Here is a 22,691-nt window from a genome sequence, read left to right as displayed (position 1 = left end):
CATGTTTATCATACCAGGCTTTTTGCTCTTTTTGAGCATCCTGTAAGTTTTCTCTAGCAAGGGCTAAAGAGGTTCGGAGGGTGTTTTGTAGGTTGGTTACAAAGTCCAGAATGTTAGTTCCTGGAGAAGGTGTAAATCCCTCCCATTGCTGCTTCACCAACTGCAATGGCCCCTTAACCTCACGGCCATATACAAGTTCAAATGGGGAAAACCCTAAACTGGGATGTGGTACAGCTCTGTAGGCAAAGAGCAACTGCTGCAATACTAGGTCCCAATCATTGGAGTGCTCATTTACGAATTTACGTATCATGGCCCCCAAAGTTCCATTAAACTTCTCCACCATGCCATTTGTTTGATGATGGTAAGGAGTGGCAACCAAGTGATTTACCCCATGAGCTTCCCAAAGGTTTTTCATAGTTCCTGCCAGGAAATTAGTCCCTGCATCTGTGAGGATGTCGGAGGGCCAACCTACCCTGGCAAAAATGTCTGCTAGTGCCTGGCACACACTTTTAGCCCTGGTGTTGCTTAGAGCTACTGCTTCCGGCCATCGGGTGGCAAAATCCATGAAAGTCAGTATGTACTGCTTTCCTCTGGGTGTCTTTTTCGGAAAAGGACCCAGAATATCCACAGCTACTCGCTGAAATGGAACTTCAATGATGGGGAGTGGCTGGAGAGGAGCTTTGACCTGGTCTTGGGGTTTTCCCACTCTTTGGCACACCTCACAAGACTGGACATAGGTAGAAACATCCTTGCCCATTCCCTCCCAGTGGAATGACCCCCCCAAACGGTCTTTGGTCCTGTTCACCCCAGCATGGCCACTAGGGTGATCATGGGCTAAGCTCAAGAGCTTGGCCCGGTATTTAGTTGGAACTACCAACTGTCTCTGAGGATGCCAGTCTTCCTGGTGTCCCCCAGAAAGAGTTTCCTTGTATAAAAGTCCTCTTTCTACAACAAACCTGGATCGATTAGAAGAGCTGAGAGGCGGTGGGTTGCTCCGTGCCGCCGTCCAAGCTCTCTGGAGGCTTTCATCTGCTTCCTGTTCGGTCTGGAACTGTTCCCTTGATGCTGGAGACATCAGTTCCTCATGGGATTGTGGACCTAGGCTTGGTCCCTCTGGAAGCGATATAGGGGATGGAGCTGTTTCTGTTGACTGTGAACCGCTCTCCGCTGGTGCACTATGTTGGGATTCAGGCTCCGGCTGAGCCTCTTGTGTAGGGTTATCGGCTGCTGCCAGTTCAGGTTCGGTGGGGCCCTCTGGTGTTGAGGTTGCAAGTACTGGATTCAGTGCTGACACGGGGTCTGGTGTTGGTTGTTCGGCTGGTTCCGGTTCTGGGACTGGTTCCGTCTGGGTCTCTGGGACTGGATCCACTACTGCTGTTGCAGACATTGGCCTGGGGTCCAGGTCCATCACCTCTGACTGGGTCCTGATAGAAGTTTCCGGAACAGAGCTAGGCCTCACGGCTTGTTTAGCCTGGTTGCGGGTGACCATTCCCACCCTCTTGGCCTGCTTCACATGATTGGCCAAGTCTTCCCCCAACAGCATGGGGATGGGATAATCATCATAGACTGCAAAAGTCCACATTCCTGACCAGCCCTTGTACTGGACAGGCAACTTGGCTGTAGGCAAATTGAAAGAGTTGGACTTGAAGGGTTGAATCGTCACTTGGATCTCTGGGTTGATTAAATTGGGGTCCACTAAGGAAGCATGGATAGCTGACACTTGTGCTCCGGTGTCCCTCCACGCGGTGACCTTCTTCCCACCCACACTCACAGTTTCCCTCCGTTCCAAGGGTATCTGGGAGGTATCTGGGCCTGTGGACCTCTGGTGTGATTCCGGTGCAATGAACTGTAATCTGTTGGGGTTCTTGGGGCAGTTGGCCTTTACATGCCCCAGCTCGTTACACTTAAAACATCGTCCAGCTGACGGGTCACTGGGGCGAGGAGGGTTGCTGGAGAACGGGGTGGTGGGACGATAAGGGGTCTGGAGGGTTCTTTGGGAGGTAGGTGGGGCTTTGGGCGGCCCCCGGTAATAGGGTGTGGTCTGGGGTGGTCCCTTCTGGTCTCCGCTCCAACTGCGACCAGTTTTCTTCTTCTCTGCCACCTCCACCCATCTGGCTCCAATCTCTCCTGCCTCAATTACAGTTTTGGGTTTCCCATCTAGGATGTATCTTTCTATTTCCTCAGGAACACCCTCTAAGAATTGTTCCATTTGCATTAGGAAGGGCAAATTTACTGGAGATTCAACACTTGCTCCTGATATCCAGGCATCCCAATGTTTTACAATGTGGTAGGCATGTCGGGTAAATGACATGTCTGGTTTCCACCTTAGGGCTCTGAACCTCCGACGAGACTGCTCGGGTGTTATCCCCATTCTGACTCTCGCCTTGGATTTAAACAGTTCATACTTGTTCATGTGTTCTTTAGGCATTTCAGCTGCCACCTCAGCTAAGGGTCCACTGAGCTGCGGCCTCAGCTCTACCATGTATTGGTCAGTAGAGATGTTGTACCCAAGGCAGGCCCTTTCGAAGTTTTCTAAGAAGGCCTCAGTATCATCACCTGCCTTGTAGGTGGGGAACTTTCTGGGATGGGAAGTGGTACCTGGAGAAGGATTGCTAGGGTTTGTTGGTATATTCTGCTGGGCCTTTATCCTCTCCATCTCCTCCACATGCTTCCTCTCTTTTTCCTTCTCCTCCTCCACATGCTTCCTCTCTTTTTCCCTCTCCTCCTCCACATGCTTCCTTGCCTCCATTTCCCTCTTGTGGGCAGCCTCTTGGTGTTGTTCTGCCTCCCTTTCTTGTTCCTTCTTCAGCTGCATGAGTTCTATCTGTCTTTCATGTTCCCTTTGTTTTTCCTCAGCCTGAAATTTGGCTAATTCCAGCTGTAGTCGAGCTGAGGATTTGGCCATTCTAACCTCTCTGTTTTTAACTAACTTTACACCCGAGGTTTAGAAATAAACAAACAAAACTTGGCTGTAAAATTTTGCTGTGCTGGAATAGAATACCTATTCTCTGATAGTGATTGTCAGCCTACAGAAAAAGACAATTCCCTTGTCTCTGCTCTGGGCCCAAATTAAAGCAAAAAACCTCCAACTACTTGGAAACCTGCTTACCCAGCCCAACGAAGAAAAAAAAAAATTTCTTTTCAAACCTGTGCTCCTTGTAAAACAAAAAAAAAAAAATCAAAATCCTAAAAAAAACCCTGCCACTTTTGTCTCCAGGCAAATGGGTAGAGCACACACCCCCTATTTACTTTTAGGAAGAAAAGAAAAAAAAAAAAACCTCTGGGTTGGAAGACTGTGAATTTCCCTGCAGGAGTTAAGTACCCTGCCTCCAGGCAAATGAAACCTGCAATTCACAAGATAATCCCCTTTTGTCTCTGCTTGGCCACAAAGCAGAGAGAAACCAAGCTGCTTTCAGTTTCAAAGCTGCCTTCTGGACTTCCTAAAAATTCCTTTTTAAAATCTGTATTTCTAGTTCAAAAAATCTCAACTGGATCTCAAAATGATTTCAGGTTAATCCCACCGCTGCGCCACCATGTCAAGGTTCCTCCCCCACTCTGAACTCTAGGGTACAGATGTGGGGACCTGCATGAAAAACCTCCTAAGCTTATCTTTACCAGCTTAGGTCAAAACTTCCCCAAGGTACAAAATATTACCCCCGTTATCCTTGGAATGGCCGCTACCACCACCAAACTAATACTGGTTACTGGGGAAGAGCTGTTTGGACGCGTCCTTCCCCCCAAAATACTTCCCAAAACCTTGCACCCTACTTCCTGGACAAGGTTTGGTAAAAAGCCTCACCAATTCGCCTAGGTGACTACAGACCCAGACCCTTGGATCTTAAGAACAATGAACAATCCTCCCAACACTTGCACCCCCCCTTTCCTGGGAAATGTTGGATAAAAAGCCTCACCAATTTGCATAGGTGACCACAAACCCAAACCCTTGGATCTGAGAACAATGAAAAAGCATTCAGTGTTTTACAAGAAGACTTTTAATAAAAAATAGAAGTAAATAGAAATAAAGAAATCCCCCCTGTAAAATCAGGATGGTATATATCTTACAGGGTAATTAGATTCAAAAACATAGAGAACCCCTCTAGGCAAAACCTTAAGTTACAAAAAAGATACACAGACAGAAATAGTTATTCTATTCAGCACAATTCTTTTCTCAGCCATTTAAAGAAATCATAATCTAACACATACCTAGCTAGATTACTTACTAAAAGTTCTAAGACTCCATTCCTGTTCTGTCCCCGGCCAAGACGACTACAGACAGACACACAAACCCTTTGTTTCTCTCCCTCCTCCCAGCTTTTGAAAGTATCTTGTCTCCTCATTGGTCATTTTGGTCAGGTGCCAGCGAGGTTACCTTTAGCTTCTTAACCCTTTACAGGTGAGAGGAGCTTTCCCCTGGCCAGGAGGGATTTCAAAGGGGTTTACCCTTCCCTTTATATTTATGACAGAGGCAAATGGGTCTCATCATCCCTTCTCATTCTATACACCTATGAAACTCAGCCTGTCTCCTCCTTCCGGCTATAAACCTTTCGTGTATGGTATTTCAGCCGCTCCTAGTGACCCCCTAAATGGACTGGAAAGCTAGGAGATGGAGCTGGTGCCAAACTGCATTCTTGCAAAAATCACTTTTTGCTGTAATTTGCAGCAGTAGAGTAAGGCAGAAACACAGAGAGGGAATCAGGGATGGTGCTTGTCCTGGCAAGTTGGATATGTGCATTGTAATACAGAATCTATGGAAGTGCAGGGTCCTGTATAGTAACATAGGTTGCATTGAGCTAAACTGCCACTGTGTTCATGTTATTCATTTTCTACAGATAAAGCTGTCAATGTGACTAAACAGATTAGGATGCATAAAACAGTCACCCAAGCTCGTTCATGTTTATCTTTCTGTGGAAGACACTATCATAATAGACCTGAGGTTGAGATGATTGGTTGGATGTAGGAATAATACACTGGCTATTCGCTTGCAGCGGGAGTCCGTTACTCATAGCCTCTAAGTGAGGCAAAATCAGTCATGATGTTGAGTCAGTTGTTATAGCTGAGCAGGGTACATAAAAAACAAACGAAGCGATAAAAATCCCACTGATAGCTCATCGTACACTACATGGAGGTATTTGTTTAGCAGAAGCCCAGGAATTTCCTGGCAGGGATGTGAAAATGCTTCTTTATTACTGATTGCCAGTGTCTTTAGACAAGTTGACATTCCTATAAGGACAAAGGAAGCAATCTTCCTTCAACAAGCTGTCTGTCCAGCAGCACGTTTCTTTTTAGCCTCCAGTGGCACCATTCCCTAAGAAGCATTTACCATTAATTCACACACTGCATACAGGAGAGTGAAGTAGGAGCCAAGAGAGTCAGCAGCTCATGTAAAGCACCACAGTAAAGCGAAACAAGACAAGTAAACAATTCAAAATGACCACAGGCTTTAACTGGATAAACCACACTAATGGTGTTATTAAATTGCATCCCAAAGGGATGCCAATGAATCTGAAATATTTCATCTAGTTTGAGTATAAAAATGTCTCTGTTCAAGAGAAAGCCTTTGTGTCTGCTCAGCTTTGTGGGCCAGATTTTGGAGCCCTTATACCCCTTCATGTACACTTACTCATGTGAGTAATCCTATTGGAGCCAATGGGACTGCTTGCATGAGCAAGTTCTCACAATTCTGAGCAAGGGTTCCAAGATCGGGCTCTTTTTTTCACCTCTATTACTTATTTGTATTGCCATAGAACGGAGGAGCCCCAGTCCTGGAGCAGGACTCATTGTGCTAGGTGCTGTATAGACACAAAACAAAAAGACAGTTCCTGGCCCCAAAGAGTTTACAATCTAAGTAAATTATCACTGAAACTTGTAATATTATAATTCAGAAAGTAAATTTCTATTCCTTGTGATTTTTCTTAATTCTGGAACATTACTGAGTCGTTCCTTTATATTTATTTAGATACTGTACACCCAGTTTTCAAACTTGGGTGCCTACATTATTACCACCAATTTTGCATTCAGATATTCATACTGACAGTCCCTAAATTTACCTTTTGAGTTCCAGTGTTGACTTTAGCAACTGCAGGGAGCCCTAGCTCAACTAGTCAGTCGCCTGGACTCTGCAACTGGGCTCTGCAAATGAATTCTAGCATTTCTAAAAATGAGAGAAATCAGCACAGGCAAGAGATAGGCATAGATATGGGATAATTTGTTGTGAAGGCTTTTGTCTCAACTCTTCTAATGTACCGTCATCCGGACTGGAACAGATCGATGATTATTAGACAAACAACATATTTTGCCTAATTTTGCATGCAGAGCTCACTAGGTACCCAAAATCCTGGATGCTTATCTGAACCATATCCAAACTACATGCATCTCTTAGAATTGAAAATTTAGGCTGAAAATTGCAGAAGAGTTCTATATTTCATGCTTTCAGTGTATATCCAAAAAATGTAATGGGAATACACATAAGGTATTTTGGCTTTTCTGGCTTGAATCCTGTCTGGAAGTTGAAGTTGCAGAGTCTGGAGAAAATTAATTCAAAACAAAAATGAACTGAACTTTCTCAAGACTCATAAATGGCTCTGTTTTGGAGCTTTTGTTGAAATTCTGAGTCATGTATTACTTTAAAAAAAATCTAAACTCAGAGAGACACAAATCCTCTGATCAACTTGCATACATTTATGGACAAATGTGAATGCACTACAGAGAGGAATACAGGGTAAGGAGCCCTTTTCACCTACCTCACCTGGGAGCATGCTTATGTCTGTTGGATGGGTTGAAACTAGTGAGGTGTGCTAAGAGCTCCAGAGGGGGAATGCCTGCTTGTCACCAGTAGGGTGTTTTAGCATTACAATCTTGAGGAGTTGTGGTAACTAACACAATATTAATCATGACTTAACACTCAGCATAAACAGGTTTATGTGATACCAGATGGGTTTACCTTAGCTTAGCCAGCTGATAGGACATTAAAGAGTGACAGTCCTTGTCTGCACTGAGTGTTTAAAATAATATTACAGTGACACTCAAGACCATGTTTTAATATGAGCTAATTGTCTAATGAAGTCTTATGTTGGGTGGGATGAGAAAGAAGGGCATCACCCCTCTCCTTTGTGCGCCAACAGAGATACACTAAGGGGGACACGCAGAACACTTTGCAAAGGTGTAACTTGAACCATTTCCCAAGCAGGTTTCCCTCAGTGCCCAGACAGCATTATGCCTTCCGAAGAGTTAATAGTTCTACATACCAGTTCTCAGACAGTGCATCTCCTTCCCATCTCCAGCACAGCTCAGGCTTTTAGAATCCATAGTTGGACCCTTAATGTTTGTACCATTCATTAGCAGTGACTTTCTCACTGCCAAGTTCTTGTCTCTTCTGCTCAATTCAATGAGATTTTGTCTTCACTAGGAACTGAGGGGCAGCCACAGGTGCCAATAAACCATCTGCTTCCATGCATAGTTGAACATTTATTAGTTCTTTCTATTTCTATAACATGCCTGTTAATAAGAGTTTTGGGGTCTTTTAATGATAGAGATGGTGGGGGGAAAGTCCTTTTGTGTGAGACAGTAATATCTTTGGTTTTCTCTGGATGGCAACTAAACACTGCTACTAAGTTGTTTTTCAAGGAGTCATGATAAAAAGGACCCTTGGCTCTGGCACAGCGGCAGAGGCAGCAGTAGTGAAAGATGTTCTAATAAATTACCTTTGGTTACTGCTACTGAACCTGCACTTGCAGTGTGAGTAAGAGCCATCGTAGTGGCCGAGACATTACCTTTCTTCTTTGTGATTTTACCTCGTTATTCTTGATAGCTTTGTTCCAGATTAGTAGTCTAGTGCAGTGAGCTGAGAAAATGGACTTTCAGTGAGGGAGGCTTGGAAGGATTCCGTTTTTAAGAATTTGAGTGGATAACAGCAGATTATATTCCAAGAAAATTCCCCCCAGTTTTTACTAACTTTAATTTTTGCATAATTTAATATATATACTAGGACCACAAATAATAATTATTTATTCAAAATAAAAAGGCTTCTGCTCTCATTTATATTGGTTTTTAACTTATTTAGTAAGGAAATTAAAAAATAGCATATGACCAGTGATGACACAGGTTATATGACAAATCAGCGATAGGTCAAACTAGCGTTCTCCAGGTGCTCAAAACTCAGAGTGAGGAAAAATTGTTAGATGAGCTACAACCTAAGTGATCTGAAAAATAAGCATTTTTCCAGCCATACGTATTATTGACTTCTAAGGAACAGAAATTTGCTGACTAGTACCACAACCATTTTCAGCCTTCACAAACCAGGGAGTTTGTTCTTCATGACACAGTAAGACCTGTCCACTTAAAAATGGGTGTTGTGAGGCATAATTCATTAGCTTGTAAACTGTTCTGAGATTCCCTCATGTAGGGCATGATACAAGTGGGAACCATTATAGCATAACTTTATCCTGCAGATCTTTAGAGAATGCTATATTTTATTTATTATACTATTCTAATAATTGTACACTCTGCTCAGTGGCAACAGGGAACTAATTTAATGGACTGTATTTTCTTTTTATACAAGTGGCATATATCTCAAAATGAAGAAATTATGCCCTATTTAAAAGGAAATAAAGACATATGGTATTTGCAATAAAGAATTAATATTACCAGCAGAAAGAAGGCCAGTTCATATTCATTTATTAAACTTGATTTCATAAGGATAAAATATTGTTTACCACTCAGAAGGAGAGATTACTGTATTTGTTTCACTCTTGTATTTCCCTGCCTAGGCGACTCAGCCTAAGAAGTTATACTAAAAATGTTACCAAAGCAAAATGATCTCATGTGTGGAACTATAGAGTACATCTACCAATAAATGTAATATAACAGCATGTGCAGCATTTACCTACGGGTAGCTATATTATAGGGAATTCTACTAAAAGCCTGCACATGGTGTGCCCATTTCCATTTAACTTCCTATTTCTATTTTCTTTTTATTTCTAACACAATTAAAAGTAAACTTGTAGACCCAATGGAACTATGCTAATTGATGTCAGCTGATCACCAGGTCTCTTAAAAACCTGATGGTCTTAAATTTATTTTTCAGACTGTTTTTTCATATGGAAATATTTAAGTTGATTTGGTTGTTAACACGTATTGACATTGTGTGACTCTGACACGTCTGTTGCACTGTCATGCATTTAATCAGTCTCTTCACTTATATGCACTCAAATACAGTGATGGAAAACCCAGAGCACCTTAGCTAAGTAGGTTACCAAAAATGCTGTGTAATAACATGAAGCTGAGAAGCTAGCAATTGCACTTACAGAGTGAACGGATTTAATTGGGCAAGAACAACCTTGGAGGCATATGTGTTTATTATTTAGGACACATATACACCAGAGGCAAATCCAAATTTATTTCAAATGAGCAATCCCTCCATGATGCACACCATCCGCATCAAGCTATCAGTGCCTTCACACATTCTTTCTAATGCTAATTTTTAACCAAGCAATTTAGGTTTGTTAAAGCCTGATTCAAATAAATTACTCCCGCAGCAAGGGGAGCAGGAAGTAGTTGAGGAAGGAAGAAGTGGAGGGGGGGAAAAGAGAGAAGTAATCATGGCTGAAATAATTGTACAGTGAGTCGGTTGTTATGTTTGTACACATGGAGTTTCCAGAACTAAAGCATGAGTAGGGAAGAAATCCAAGAATCAGTGCAATGTGGATCAGCATGACATTTACCTCGCCTACTTCATGACTCCATAACTGCATAATAGCTTTAATTTCAAGAGTTCAGGATATCAGAGTAGATTTACATCCTACTTCTGTTGCAGAATTGTTTAATGTATCAAGTTGTTTAGACATGGAAGTTGCTAGGTGCTGAAAATTCGAAATAGCATTTCAGGCAACTCACCAGAATATAGCACTCATTCCTATATAATTTTTAATGTGCCCTTCTATTCTACAGAAAAATCTTCCAAAATAGAACTTAATATACAGACTCAGAGTAGCTCAAAAGTAATTATGAATCTACATTTTCTTTAGCCACTAAGCCATTGCATATAATCTTTTTGAACTACTGATTTCCCATCACAATTCATTTTAATTAGATCCATCTCCAACTGCAAACAATAAAATTACAGTGATTTTCTCTTGTGATACTACAACAGTTTCCATGACAATCGATCATTCATATGAATATTATGATTTTACTGCAAACAGGAAGGGGAAAAAAAGAACTGGGCTGTATAGGGGAACTTTCATTTTATATGCATAATGTGCCTCAAAGATTCATCAGTACTTACAGAGCTATATTCACAACTGTGCTAAGGACAACATGATTGTTTTTGTGATGTCTATAAGTAGTTTGTGGAAAATGCTTCTGAAGATGGGATCAGACTCAGGATTTGCTGTTTTTATCCTTAGAAAGGAAAACAGTCAAGAAGCCTTTTTTCTTTCTTTCTTTTTTACAGGTTTAAATATCATACTTTATATGATCAAATTATTTTCCCTACTATTTTAAATAGGTGAGTGATTCTTTTTCTTGAAGTCACTGTTCTCTCAGATCAGAAACAGTCCTATATTTATATTTATTACAAAACCAATTCTTGCATTCAGCATCTGTGCTTTTCTAATTAGTTCTGCACGAGAAGCAACTGAGATGTTTATAAAATCTGGCAGCTCCTTCACTCTGATTGCTTGTATATTAATCTCTTTTATCCGTACCTGTCCTTCCTAAAGCTGTAGTAAACCATGCTTGCAGGGCACATACATAGAAAGGCAAACTTGAGCCCAAAGAGCAACTGCTCAATAGGGCACTCGTACTACCTGAGGGTAAGAGCTCTTTCATGACTCAGCTACACTTCCTGCCAGGGGAAGTCATCTTTTTACTTTGTTGGGGTGAGTCAGGCAGCATTATAGCCATGAATAGGCAAGACTGATCAAGGAATAAGATGGCTAAATTTTGGTCACTGAAATTTCAACACCCATGTTATTACTGAAACCTTTAACCTTCCCTAAAGAGAAAATCTTTATCAAAGAGCCTTTCAACTCTCCTTATAGCCACAGTCAGCAGCAAGCAAACTTGAAGCAGAAAATGGAAGTGTAAAGTTCTCAGTATCTTTGTCAATGCAATCTTGAATAGAAAAGTACATCTTTCAAAGTAGAGGAGTTCAAAATATATATTTCCATAAGAACACAGGATTTTCCCCATCAGTTCAGACCTTTAGTCCACAAAGTCTAAATTTCCACTGTAAAAAGATAGTTACAAAGTTAGGAAGTCTTTTTGCTCTGAATAATTTTATGCATTAACAATGAAACTCTGATAGCCCTTCAAACTCAGTTACAGTTCAGTTACAACAGCCGTACGTGGCTAATGTATCTTTTATAATTCAGCCTTCTTGGCTCTGTGCTCCCTCCCAGCACTTTGCATTGAGCTGTTTTCCAATAGTCCAGTTCATTGCAGACAACAAAATTATGGAATCGTAGCATTCACTGATGCAACTATCATGGTCACATTAGCCCCAAAGTTCCCACTGAGAGTTATTATTACTGAAAGAATGACATTTATTTTTCTCCAACCAGCATGGCAGGGCTGCATCACAAACTTTGCTGCACCATGTCCAAAAATAATAGGCCTCAATTAATTATATTTCCTGGATGCCCTGGCTGTCCTGTTGGATTTCACAAACGTGTGTATTAGAAGCTTTTGTTCCCTAACATGGAGTTTGACCTTCACCGCTGAAGTCAATATGAGTTTTGTTATTGACTTCACTTGCCATGGGGTCAGATCCATGGTGATTACAACAACTTCAGATTATAGTACAGAATGTCTTGGTGAATGGTCTTTACACACTGTTGGTCATGAGGTGCTGCTCACCTGCCTAAGGCACCTGTCAGAAATAAGCAGATTTGAATTAAACTGGCTTTGATTATTCCTCCTGGCCAGTCCCCAGAAGGTCATATTGGGCAGTTGATTCTCCTCCCCAAGGCCTGTCATCTGCAAAGTCCCAAGAGGCTTAATCATGTCTCATCTGCTCTTCAATATATATGTGAGACTTCTAAGGGTATTTGTGAAATGTTATGGACTTCAGTACCAGCAATGAACCAGTGACACCTTGTTTTACAGCATCTTCTTGTCAAATACAGAATGTTGTCACACAGCTTTCATAACACATGAAAGCCATTATCTTGCACAACTGAGGAACAGAAGACTGGCAAATCTCCAACCAGGCCAAGACAAAGGTGATTAAAAGGTTAGAGGGAACGTTTTGAAGAACAGCATCCACTGAGGATGTCTCCCCTCCTCTCATCAGGGTGCGGTGGACTCTTGGGCTCCCGATGTATTCTTTGTAGCTCCTAAACACCATAATAGTAGCAAAAGCCAAAATATCTTTAGCCATTTTTCCTAGTCAAGAGGCATCAAAGGAATGAGCTTCTCTACCATCTGTATATTGGGTTGAAACTGAACTTTTTGGAAGGATGGTGTAGCAGAAAGGGCACTAAACTGGGGCTCAACAGAACCTGGTTTCATTCCTGGATCAGCTACAGACTTCTTCTATCAATTTGAGCTAATCACTTAATTTACCCCGTGCATCAGTTTCTGATCTGTAACAATGGAGATAATAGTTCCTAAACTCAACAGGTGTGTCATAAGACTAAATCCATTAATGAAGTTAAGGCACTTTGATATTACAGTGATGAGGGGTGTATAAGTATCTAGACTGATAGGTCTTCTTGGATGTATATGTGACATCCTGGCACCTCAATATTCACCACTGTCATGTAATTAGGATATGTTTTGTACAAAGTATGCCTTGTGAGGTATCATTCTAAAAGTCTTGATCTGCTAGACAGTAATATCTCATTGGATTGTATGTGCTATCATCATATGTGAAATTATGAAGTTTGGCTATGTCTTTGTTACTGAAACATGTTGTGAGGTTGAAAACACTCACAAGCAGCCTTTCAGGTACAATAGTAAAAAGGCCAAACAATGATAATAGCTTATTGAGGAAATGCACACACACACAAGGATGATGGTTTCTCATTCTCCCTACAACACACCTGGAAACACCTGAGGGGCAAGGACTAAACTGTGGGAAGTGATGGTCCCAGGCTAGAGGTATTTTTAGCTTGTGTATAAAAACCTGGGAAAGCCAAGGCAGATTGTGCCTTAAGAATCTGCCAGCCTGTTTATCACTCAGGGTGAGAATTTGCTAATCCATATCTAGTGTGTTAAATTCAGTCTGTGGTTTTGTTTATTTACTAAGGTAGTTTGCTTTGATCTGTTTGCTATCACATAAAATCTATCTTTTGTACTTCATAAACTTGTTTTGTTCTTAAACCAGTGTGTGGAAATAATAACTTGGGGCAGAAAGTTGTTGCATATCTCTCTCCACATTGAGGGAGGGGGTGAATTTTATGAGCTTATGCTGTTCCATGTGCAGCGCAAGACTATATAATTTTGGGTTTACACTCCAGGGTGTGTGTTAGCAACTGGGAGGTGCCTTAACTGAGCTTTCCCATGCAGAGCTGATCTCAGCATCTGTGTGTGAAGCTGCAGCTGGGTATGTCCCTATCTGTGTGTGTAGTATTAGGAGACAGAAAAAAATCAGGCAAAAACGTAAGCATGTGTAAATTGGTTCATCCATGCAGTTGAGTAAATACATTTATAAATATTCGTTTGTCACACAATTAACCAATTTGGATGACCAAAGGTGGGACATGCAAAAGATATATTTTTGTGCTCTCACCTCCACCTTTACTTTCTGAACAGATGACCCTCATCTAGAGCTGTATAAATTATCCACAGTAAACAAATGTTCCTGAATTTCTACAGATGTGTTCATTCATAATTGCTTGATTAATAGTTGCATGACTAAATTTGAACTTTTGAACTATTCAGGAAATGGTTGCTATGGAGATTCACTGATCGTGTTTGCTATTGTAGGATTGGTCACATAAATCACATGGTATTGTTTCTATTTCCTGTTTGGGGGTTCTCAATTTTATAAATAGGAAAAGTCCTGTTTCTGTTCACAGATTTATCTAGAACTTTATAACTGCTGTGAAACAATAAAAAAAACAGATATTTTGTGTGAATAATAAAAAAGTTTTTACTGAAGAATGCATTCAGTGTGAATCCACTCACAAGTATTATTGTATTAATGGCAGTTTTGCATTCTGCAGTGTGACAAAGATCTGTCCTTGTCTCCGTGGGTCGTGCGTTTCCTGGCAGATTTCACTAGCCTCAGAGGCTCACTGTGACCCTCCACGTAGCCCTTCTCTCTCTAGAGGCAAGTGTCACAGACTATTGAGCCATTTTCATCATAAGCCAGCAAGGGGGGTATGGAGAAGCTACCCTCCCTTGCACAGTCTCTGTTGTCTTCCAGTCTCAGTGATTAATTGGAGGCAAAGGAAAGGATGCCGGGCCTGCCTTCTACTCCATGCTCCAGCCCAGGGACCCTAATAGTATCAGCTATGGTAGCTGACTTTTTAGAAACAGGATGCATACGATTCCCTGGGCCACTACCCCACAGCAGCCCCCACTTCCTCAAGATCCACTTCACCCTTACCTCAGGGCCTCCTTCCTTGTGCCTGATATGGTTTGTATTTGCTCAGTCTCTCCAATAGCACAACTTCTTCCTACAGCTCCTGACATGCACACCCACCTGACAAACTGGGAGGCTTTTAACTACTTTCAGCCAGCCCCTGATTGGCTTCAGGTGTCCCAATCAACCTAGCTGTCCTCCCTGCCTTCTGGAAAGATCTTAATTGGCCGCAGGGTGGCTTAATTGACCTGGAGCAGCTGCCATTTGCTTAACCTGGTAACAGGGATTTGTTTAGCCTGTGGCTAATATATCTGTCTTCCATTACTTTACTATAGCCATCTAGCCTTGCCCAGTCACAGCAGATATTATTACGAATAAAAAATTTTCACTTGAATATGCACAAATCAATGAATAAAAGGAGGGTCTTGTATGCCATCAATGAACAGGTTTTGTTAAAAAAATATTCACTAGTATTGTTTATATTCACCCAGCTCTACCCTAAGGATTACTTTCATAGGCAGCAAGACAAGGAAGACTCCTGGCTGATTCTCTCTGTATCTTCTGGAGTATTGCGTCTAGTTCTGGACACTACATTTCAGGAAAGATATGAACAAATTGGAGCTGATCCAGAGGAGAACAACAAAAATTATTAAAGGTCTACAAAACATGAACTATAAGGAAAGATTGAAAAAATGGGTTTGTTTAGTTTGGAGAAGAAAAAAACTGAGGGTGGACATAACAGTTTTCAAGTACATAAAAGGTTGTTACAAGGAGTAGGGTGAAAAATTATTCTTGTTAATCTCTAAGGGTAGGACAAGAAGCAATGGGCTTTAATTGCAGCAAAGGAGGTTTAGGTTGGGCATTAGGAAAAACTTCCTAACTGTCAGGATAGTTAAACACTGGAACAAATTGCCTAAGGAGGTTGTGGAATCTCCATCATTGGAGGGTTTTTTTTAAGGACAGGTTAGACAAACACCTATCAGGAATGGTCTAGACTTAGTCCTGCCTTGAGTGCAGGGGACTGGACTAGATGACCTATTGAGGTACCTTCCAGTCCTACACTTCTATGATTCCTTAGGAGTATTCAGCCAGAAATATTTAAACTGACAGAGAACGTAAGAGTTACTGTACCACTGGGGTGCTGAATATCAAGATTTGGGGTTTCAATCTGTCTTTTCTGCCTGCAGCTTTAAATGTTCCATTGTCCTACAGAGAAGATATTCTTCTGGCTCTTGTGTCTTAAGTCATCATTTAGTATTGCTTTAAAAAAAAAGCAAACAAGGGTTGCGAAATAAATATCCTCCTAAAGCATTAAGAAGGGACCAATAAAGATCCCAAAGATAATCTCAGACACACTGGTTGTCCACTGCCTTGCACCTGTGCAATGTGATGTTTAGGTGAGTGCTGCCTACTGCTAAATCAGAATACAAGTATTTAGCACATATTCACTAGCTAAATTCTTCAGCTTTTGCCATGGAACACTTGGTACTGCTCAGGAGGGATTATGTGCATAGGTGGTTTTAAAACCCCCTCCTCACCACCCCCAGTCCTGTGGCTGCTGTTCACTGGGCTGGACCATCAATTCAATTTAGAGCAATTTAAGGGTTGCACTAACTTGCATTGTCTGCCTGAGGCATTGCTAGGTATAGGGACATTTCAGCCATAACCCTTTGCCCCTGTACTAGGCTGGCTTCTAAACAATCTCAGGATTGTGCTATGTAGAGAACCACCTGCAGCCATGCAAGCCAGTTTTAGGGTAGCCTTGAAGCAGAAGAGCAGTTTGAAATCTTGCCTAATGCAGGAGAGAATTGGGCTACATAAGTCACCTTTGTACTTTCCTGATCCTGGGTTGGGTGTGCCAGCCATGGTCATGTCCCATCATAAGTTAGAACAGACTTCGGCTGCACTAATGTTCACTGGCTGCTAGTGGCCGAAAACACTGTTATGGTAGTTGGGGATAGCCACCCCATAACAAGGCATTGGACATGCCCCTGTCTTCTAAACATGCCACTATTAAATTGAATACTGCTAATCACTGCATGAAGCTGCCATGGAATTGCAGTCTCATGTCTGCTGGAGGACATCAGTTTACTCCCTGGTAAATATGATTTAAAAGATTATCACATGGATAAGAAATATCTCTGTGAAGCGGCGACCGGTACATCCCTCGGCCTGTGCCGCTTCCCGCAGCCGTGATTGGCCGCACCTGCAGACGTAGCAGGTAAACAAACCGGCCCACCCCCCCAGGGGTTTTTCCTGAACAAGCGGCATCCCAAGTTTGGGAAACAGTGCACTGTGTGATGGTTTGCTGAGTTTACATGAGCATCTCCATTTCCCACAGAGACCTCTAAATATGACATACAAAGTATATGTGTCAAGACCATAGTTCAACTTAAAGCAGAATCATGGGATAAAACTGATGACTGTTAGGTGCTCTCCAGGACCAAGGAGGATTGACTGCCTGCCAGCTGTTCACTTCATTACAATGGTGCATCAAGATCAAATATAAGAGCATGTAAATATGTTCTGTTTAACAGAACAATACCTCTGACCAAATTTACTCATGCAAGCAAAGAAGGCTGCGTGGGGGAGAGAAGTTAGTTTCCTACCTGAGTACAAAACATCAATACAGGTTGACTGAGATTTTGTGAGATGGACTGAGGTTCATGGACTGCATGAAACCTCACGCCCAAGCTCAATTCAATATGAATATTTCATACAGCTGTGTGGTAATGGCCTATGGACACGTGAAGTATTTTATTGTAAAGAATGTGAGCTAAATCACTGCTGTTCCAACAACACAGATCTCAGGAAACAAAAACTTGATTCTCAATGACATTCTGCCCCTTTGCTCAACTCCACAGCACAGGCAGCTCACTTCACCCATGGCTAAAACATAGTTACTTCTGGTGTCGTGCTATAGGTGGCAGCCACTCTGTACCAGCATCACAATAGCTTTTCAGTAGGGGAAAAAATAGTGCATCCAACTGAAACTACAGGGGAATATTTGCAGGCAGAATGCAATTATTTCCAGTTAAGAATCTGATGCTGAAGAGCTGTCTCCTGCTGCACAGTGAAATCATTTGGCAAATGAATTAACTGCCTGAAAGCTTCCAAATGTTCCAGGTGTATCCACACAGAATGCACTGGCTGCGTCTCTGACTGTTACTGTGCTACTGAGAGTCTAATGATCTATTCATGTCAGTGGCATATTCGTAGACAACAGCAACAGCAGCTTAGCACCTTTAGAGTTAATATTTCTTCCTTACATGAAACAAATTGTGGATGTCATCGGAGGCTAGAACCCATTTGCTCAGTCATCACTTGATTTTTTGGTTCCATGTGACTTTCCAGGTAAATTAGAGATGGTTTGAAAAGTTCACTATTTATGGGAACAGGTTCACAACTCAGGATGACTCGTTGCATTTAAAAGGAGATGATAGATTGGCTTGTGATATTCTAGTAATTTTTTTTCTTTTGTAGGGGCAATATTCTAGGGCCAGATTTCCAAATTTGGGCTCTCCCAATTGTGTGCTGATAGGTGTGTGGGGGTGTGTCTAACATGCTGGTTGTGTGCATGCAGTCATTTAGGCAGGGCTGTCAGGTCTTACACATCTTATGTGACACTTATTATGATACCCAGGCCCCATGGGTTGTTCACTACTCTGTGTCAGCAGCTCCTGTGAGGCCTGACGCACTCACCACACCTACCACATTGTTGTCATAATCTGTATTTAAAACTTGTCATGTAAGACATCATATCAAAACTCTTAACATACTAGTCCTGAAAATCGTGTGGTGTATGTATGGCATGGGTATAAAGGATTATAATTATGTTCTTTAAATGTGTTGGGCAACAATACATAAGCCCAGTCTGTCATAGATAAAATAATGTGAATTTGCTTATCTCATCAGGAAGAGATAATGGAAGTACACTTACGCATAAGGTAACAAAGCTATCAAGATAACAAGCAGTGGGGAAGACAGCAGCAGAGAGAAACTTTGTCTGGGCTTACTTTTCAAACAATATATTTCAAAGGTTTGCTGAACTATAAAAAGAAGGGGAGAGAATGCTATAGTTATCCTTCACCTAAAGCAGGGGTGGCCAACCTGTGGCTCCGGAGCCACGTGCGGCTCTTCAGAAGTTAATATGCGGCTCCTTGTAAAGGCACCGACTCCAGGGCTGGAGCTACAGACGCCAACATTCCAATGTGTAGGAGGGGTGCTCACTGCTCAGCCAAAGGCCCTGACCCCACTCTACTCTACTCCACCCCTTCCCACTCCCTCCCCTGAGCCTGCCATGCCCTCGCTCCTCCCCCTCACCCCCCCCCCCGGAGCTGCCACAAAACAGCTGATCGGGAAGTGTAGGGGTTGGGGGAGGAGGCGCTAATCAGTGGGGCTGCAGGTGGGCGAGAGGTGGTGGGAGCAGGGCGGGGGAGCTGATGTGGGGGTGGGGCTGCTGATGTATTATTGTGGCTCTTTGGCAATGTACATTAGTAAATTCTGGCTCCTTCTCAGGCTCAGGTTGGCCACCCCAATCTAAGGAGTCAAGGAAACCAAGTGCTTTGAGCTCTGTCTGTTGTGTCCTGGGTAAAGGTTTAACCAGCCATGCTGGAAGAAAGTCCATGGTGAGAAAAAACTCCTTTGAACAAATACCTTTGTTTGTTAAGTTGAGTTTTAATCTTAGAAACATATTTTTACTTTGTGTTTGTTTGTAACCATTTCTATCCTTATTGTTTATACTTGGTATCACTGAAACCTATGTCCTTTTGTTAATAAACTTGTTTTACTTTTACCATAAACTAACACGGGAGCTTGACTGAAGTGGAGCATTTGTCAACTCCAGCTAATAAACTGCTGTGTACTGTCTCTTCAAAGGAGCAGCAAACTTGACTAGGTTTTCTAGGTGCTACAGTAAGAGGGTCTGGCATGGCAGAGAAAGAGGTTTCTGGGAGAGAAAACAGGGCTGGAAGAGAAGGTTCCCCTGCAAAGAGTAACTGGGCAATGGAAGCCAGTGTATGAACCTGCATGCTTGTATTCTGGCTGTTGGTGTCAGGGCTGTGAGCCACAATAGCGTAGCTGTTCAGGCACCCAGAGCTGCAAAGCAGGTGTTGACTGAACCCCTTACTGGCCTGGGTGGACCCTAGAGCATCATCTGCATTCATCTATGTAATGGATTCATCTGCCGTGCTGTGCTTCCTCACAGCCCAGCTAAGAGCTCGCACTTTCAGCTGGGCTTGGCAGGAAGTGAGGTATCTTCCCTGGGTCACAGGGGGCCGCCCTGGCACCAAGTTTTAGGGAACCTTTCTGCTTCTGCTTAGTCTGCTCCTACTGATGGAGCCAGGCCAGCATAGAGTGCTGGGAAGCAGGAGGCAGTGGTGGTTCTGGCTAAGAGGTAGGGTTGGACAGAATAGGAAATGTGCTAAAATGAAAGAAAAACAGATTTGGGGAGGCTGCTCCAGACTCCTACTGCCCTAGAACAACTCCCTCGGTGTCTTCCACATCCAACTCTCAGGCTGTGCCAGTTCCTCCAGCCACTCAAAAACTCTTTAGGCTCTCTCCCCTCCACATCCAATTAACAGATTTTCCTCCCACCCCCCACCCCCGAGTATTGTTCCCTCCAGGTCATAGCTATTCCTCAATAACCTGAACCCTATTGGCTCCTCCAACACACCAAGTTGCTCCCAGTTGCCACTGCTCTAGGGGCCCATGAAGTAGTAATCAGTGACTGTTTATCAGTACAGAGAAATGGCACACATGGAGCTACACAAAATTTGGCAGCTATGGTAAGGCCTTGACTACTTTAGGGAGTTTTTGCAAAAAAATTCCCAATGATTGTGCCACTGATCTATGCTATGGATCCACTACTAGGACTGTCACTAGTGGAGGTGGATAGAGTTCTAGGGACCAAACAGGCCAAGCGTGTGCCCAAATGCCTGACTTGTGCACACACACATTGGGGATTTCTTCATATAAGTTAGCTATATGCAAATGTATCCATGAATGCTTGAAATTCTGACTTTTAAACTCAGTTGAGGAATAAGCAGCATGAAATAAACACATAGGGAACAAAGGCATTGAATTTTGGACCCTAGGTAGAACAGCAGGAAATATAGCTTGGTTGCATCGCAGATGTGTAAGTGTGGACCGTGGTTACAAATGGAATGCATTTAAGAATAAGTACACTGAGGCCTGGTCTACACTGGCGGGGGAGAGAAGAGGGAGATCGATCTAAGTTATGCAACTTCAGCAATGTGAATAACGTAGCTGAAGTTGATGTACTTAGATCGACTTACCGTGGTGTCTTCACCGTGGTGAGTCGACTGCTGCCGCTCCCCCGTCTACTCTGCCTGCACCTCTTGTGGAGGTGGAGTACAGGAGTCGACGGGAGAGTGCTTGGGGGTCGATTTATCGAGTCTAGACTAGACGTGATAAATCAACCCCCACTGGATCGATCGCTGCCCGCTGATCCGGCAGGTAGTGTAGACATACCCTGAGTAGAAATGAATCTTATGCACCTTGTCGTAACGGCAATTCTCAGCCTGATAATAAGGCACTTAGCTATATGCTATTATCTTTGGCCTTCTGGCTCATGCAGTAGCAGTCATACTGATGTAGGAGCAGGATTCCCATGCTAATTTTGTTTATACGTGCGACCCTGCACACCTGCACTGGGTTGAATCAAGGCTAGACTTAGTTTTCATGCAAATAGCTCTAGCAATAAAAAAAAACGGAGAAAAGAAAATAGCGAGAACAAGTGATAAACACAATAGGAAGGGGATGCCTATGAAAACAATGTTTTTTCAAGTTGTCTCTGCAGCCCCAGCAGGCCTTTAAGAGAAGCACGGCAGGACTAAGTTGCTTTGGAAAGCATTTCTTGTCACTGATCTAGTGCTGGCAAAAGTAGGTTTTTACTGACTTTAAATGCACAATTAATATTGATTACTTTATTTGTTTAAGTAAATGAAAAAGGGCAATGTGCATCAGCATATTAATAAAAAATATGAACTTTAAATTTTATTGGTTCTCTCAGAGCACTACCATGGTTTCTCAGACCAGATTAATGGTCCCACAAGAAGAGGTTTTTGTTTTGTGAGAATGCATCATTTCTTTCAATGAGCACTCTCTTAACATTACAAGATACATCATCAAATGTATGATGCCTTGATTCACAAATGCAGAAAGCAGTGGAACAATGGAACTGAAGCTTGTAGTATGTTTAAATTGTATTACTTTTCCCTTCCAGCCAAATATTCTCCATTAGAGAATGGAAAAAACAAGGAAAGGGAAACAGCAAATAAAAGAAATGCAAGTCAAGTCTGAGTGATGTCAATGTGAGATTTGCTGCAGACTTTAATAGGAGCAGGACCAGACCCTTGAACCATCTACTTATTCATTGCTGCCTTTTGTGGATGTGCCGGTTTTAGGGGCATGACTGAGGAGAGATGCTTGCTGTTTTTGCTTTGGGCATGAGTGACTCAACCATGCCTTACACAATGCAAGTTATTAGTAACCATGTTCCCCCACTCTCCCCTTGCCCTTCTTTGACCTTTCATTGGCCAGGAATGGTGAAAGGTCACATTTCCTTAATGAGATGACAAAATATTTTCTACAGCAAGGATGGTAGAAAGTGCTTTAAGACAAATGTGACCACAGGCTAAGAAGCATCAGTTCTTTCTTCCTACCCAGAAGACTAAATATGTCATTAGTGGTTAATATCCACTTTCTTGGGAACTAGGAACCTGACAAATCCTGAACTGCATTGTTTGAACTGTGTATAATGTACAAGCAGGCAGCTTTCAGCACTAGCATACCTCCTTTTGATTATGCTGGCAATGCGACCCTTTTATTAATAATGGTCATTAATTATTGTCAGAAGCCCACAGATCTCTTTGAACTTGTGGAATAAAATTTGGTATAATCAAAAGAAACCTCTTTCATTTCAGCATTCCTTTTGAAAGTAAGAAAAAATTACAAAAGAAATGTATATGCAAGAATATTAGTATGCAATACCCTTCTGGACCCTTAATAACTTCCACCAGTCTCCAAATGGCTAATTCTTTCCACCACCAGTGCTAGAGTGTGTGTGTGTTTCTGACCTGACTTATTAAGTGGCATGCACTTTCCTGCCTAGTTAATGGAATAATATTTAAAACGGTGA

At 42.2% G+C, this 22,691-nt stretch overlaps 1 protein-coding gene across 2 annotated transcripts in view; it reads right to left on the bottom strand.

Moving 5' to 3' along the window:
• GABRG2 (gamma-aminobutyric acid type A receptor subunit gamma2) overlaps positions 1–22,691 on the bottom strand; it is a 107,349-nt gene that overhangs the window by 42,742 nt on the left and 41,916 nt on the right. The window lies entirely within an intron of this gene.

The sequence above is a fragment of the Lepidochelys kempii genome, chromosome 8, assembly GCF_965140265.1.
Source record: "Lepidochelys kempii isolate rLepKem1 chromosome 8, rLepKem1.hap2, whole genome shotgun sequence".
Classification (NCBI taxonomy): Eukaryota; Metazoa; Chordata; order Testudines; family Cheloniidae; genus Lepidochelys; species Lepidochelys kempii.
Note: the sequence above shows the minus strand (reverse complement) of the source record. Positions and strands in the feature narration are given on the sequence as shown.